The sequence below is a fragment of the Tupaia chinensis genome, unplaced genomic scaffold (assembly GCF_000334495.1).
Source record: "Tupaia chinensis unplaced genomic scaffold, TupChi_1.0 Scaffold000427_1, whole genome shotgun sequence".
NCBI classification, from domain to species: Eukaryota; Metazoa; Chordata; class Mammalia; order Scandentia; family Tupaiidae; genus Tupaia; species Tupaia belangeri.
The window spans coordinates 617919-620511 of record NW_006159932.1 but is presented as its reverse complement, the minus strand read 5'-3'; the positions used below and the strand labels follow the sequence as shown (position 1 = coordinate 620511).

The 2593-nt window shown below is 41.5% G+C and overlaps 1 long non-coding RNA gene across 1 annotated transcript in view; it reads left to right on the top strand.

Moving 5' to 3' along the window:
* LOC102478193 (uncharacterized) overlaps positions 1-2593 on the top strand; it is a 44418-nt gene that overhangs the window by 34339 nt on the left and 7486 nt on the right. The gene's annotated exons all lie outside the window — the stretch shown is intronic.

Here is a 2593-nt window from a genome sequence, read left to right as displayed (position 1 = left end):
TGACGTGTGTGTGTGTGTGTGTGTGTGTGTGTGTCTGTGTGTGTGTGTGTGTGTGTGTGCTTATCCAAAATCTCAAGAAGAGAATGGAAGAGAAGGGATTGTGGCATGGCCATCCCCCTGGAGGGTGATTTTTTTGCTTTCTTTCTCTCTGTCTCTTTGTCTCTCTGCTGAGTGCACAGGCACGATAGCAAAAATTTCTTCAAAAAAAAAAATAGTGTCTTTAATATATCCCCTGCTGGCAGTCCCTCCAGGCACTGACAAGCATCCACTGGGCCAGACCTGACACTAGCTACAGGGTAATGAACTGTTGGCCCAAGTCTTTCAAGACAGTCCTACCCTTCTTGTCATGGTTCTTGCCCCAAAGTGATTATGTAATCTAACTTTATCCAATTAGAGTGAAACTCGGGAATTTTGCTTCATGATAAAGAGAGACATATCTCCCCTACCTTTCTTATCCCTCGTGCTCTGAAGCAAGAAGTGTGCATCTTGGGTTTCAGCTGGAGCTATGTCATGATGCCAAGGGCAGTCAGCCTGGGGTGAAGCCCCAGTCGGCAGAACAGAAGTGAAGTGGAGCTGGACCTCTAACCTAACTGCCTCCACATTCTTACCTCTTCACCCTCGCTACATGAGTCCATCTTTTTCTTGATTTAAGTCTGTTTGTAGCAGTATTCTATTATTTGCCACTGAAAGCATCCTACCAGATATTGACTTTGGTGCTGAGAGTGATGGTGTTTGCACGTAACAGGTCCTAAATTATTGAACTAACTCTATCTAGGTAAGCAGAGTAATGAGCAAAATCCATCTTTTTCTATAGCTGGAAGATGGCAATTCTTATTGTACAGTCACTAAATAACAGCCTAAATGATGGCCTGTTGTATTTCACAGAAGAGTTCAAGTGCCAATCAAGATTGTAGCATTTGGTCATTTGGTGATTTACTAGGAAAATTTGTAGTTTTCACTAAAGTCCTTCAAAAGAGAGGTAGGCTTGATCTGAAACCAACCCATCCTAAGAAAAGGAAACAGTCAATATGACAGTCAAGATGACTAGAAGAAGTCATCTCCATAAGGTGCCTTTCCTCCTAAATGGATAGAAGCCTAGTTATCTGGAGAAAAGTGTTTAAATTCTCTGCCCCACAGTGAGGTCAGTTGGAGCAAAAGCAGGCCAGGCAGGTGTCATCACAGGAGATAAAGTTGTTATCTGGCAAAAATTAATCCTTAGCATTCTCAATAACTGGAATTCCCAAAGAATCCTCCTTAGCATTCTCAATTACTGGAATTCCCAAAGAATCCTCAAGTCAAGGATTTGGCTGTTGTTCATCGCCAGAGTCATCTCTAAGCTCTTAGAATCACATATATTGGCTTCCAAAGTAATGTAGGCCCAGAAAAGAGAATTCTCCCCAATGTCCATCTTTGAGACAACCTTAAAAAACAAAGGAGAGGGAAGATCCTTCCAGAAAATAGGAGTGAGATCTACAAGATAGGCCAATTAAATCATTCGCTCCTCATGCAAGGCATGGATCACTTAGTGTTCCTGTTCAGCAAAATACAAAATGCACTTTGAAATAACCACCACTTTCTGCAGCGTCCTGTTTTCTTTCTTTCTTTTTTTTTTTTTTTTTTTTCAGGAGGGTTTTCCCTTAAGGGGCGTGTGCGCTCCCAAGCAGCACGGCATGTGTGCTCGCCAGACAGACAGAGAGACATAGAGACAGAAAACGAGAAATCACTCCCCAGGGGGAATGGTCATGCCGCAATCCCTTCTCCTCCATTCTCCTCTCAGGATCTTAGGCATGCACGCACATGTGCCCGGCATGAGTTTTAAGCCACCGGGTCCAGGACGCGAACCGCAGTTGACTACGTGGGAGTCCAGCGACATAGCCATTACGCTAACTGCTGGTTCCCCTGTTTTCTTTTTTAAGAGGGAAACTTGTATTGCAGCTTGCCATTCCCTGCCTACCATTATATGTAAGGGAGTATAGATGATGGTTAATTCACTATTTTTATTATTATTATTATTTACATTTAATCACTGTGTATCATGACAGCATAACAAATGAATTTTCCCATCATGAATACATTGCATATCAGTCTAGTCAAAGACATTACCCTATACATTATAATCATTACTTTTTAACTTATTAATAACCATTGGGAGTTATATCAGAAATTTATTTAAATAAAAATAAAGAACTTTGGCCAGAAGTTCTGTACTATGGTTGTTGCTAACTAGAAGAGCCTTCATTGTCTCCCTTTAGACAGTGGTTCTTGACTTTGGTTACACAGTGAAATCACTTGGGAACTTTTAGAAGTTCCTATGCCCAGGCTGCATCCCATATTTACTAAGTAAGAATCTCTGGGGGACAGCAACAGGTGATTCCAACATGCAGCCCTGTAGAGAACCGCTGCTTTCATTTAGGAGTGGGGATTTGAGGAGCCTTGATATTAGGAGGAGGGTGTAGATAGATGCTGGTTAGCAAAGGATTTCAATGGATCTTGTGGCTGGTTCCTTGAGAGTCACTTCATCTCTTTCCTTCTGGGTAACAGCTCTTGATTGACCTTTTCTTTTTTTTTTTTTTTTTTTTTTTATTGTTTTTAC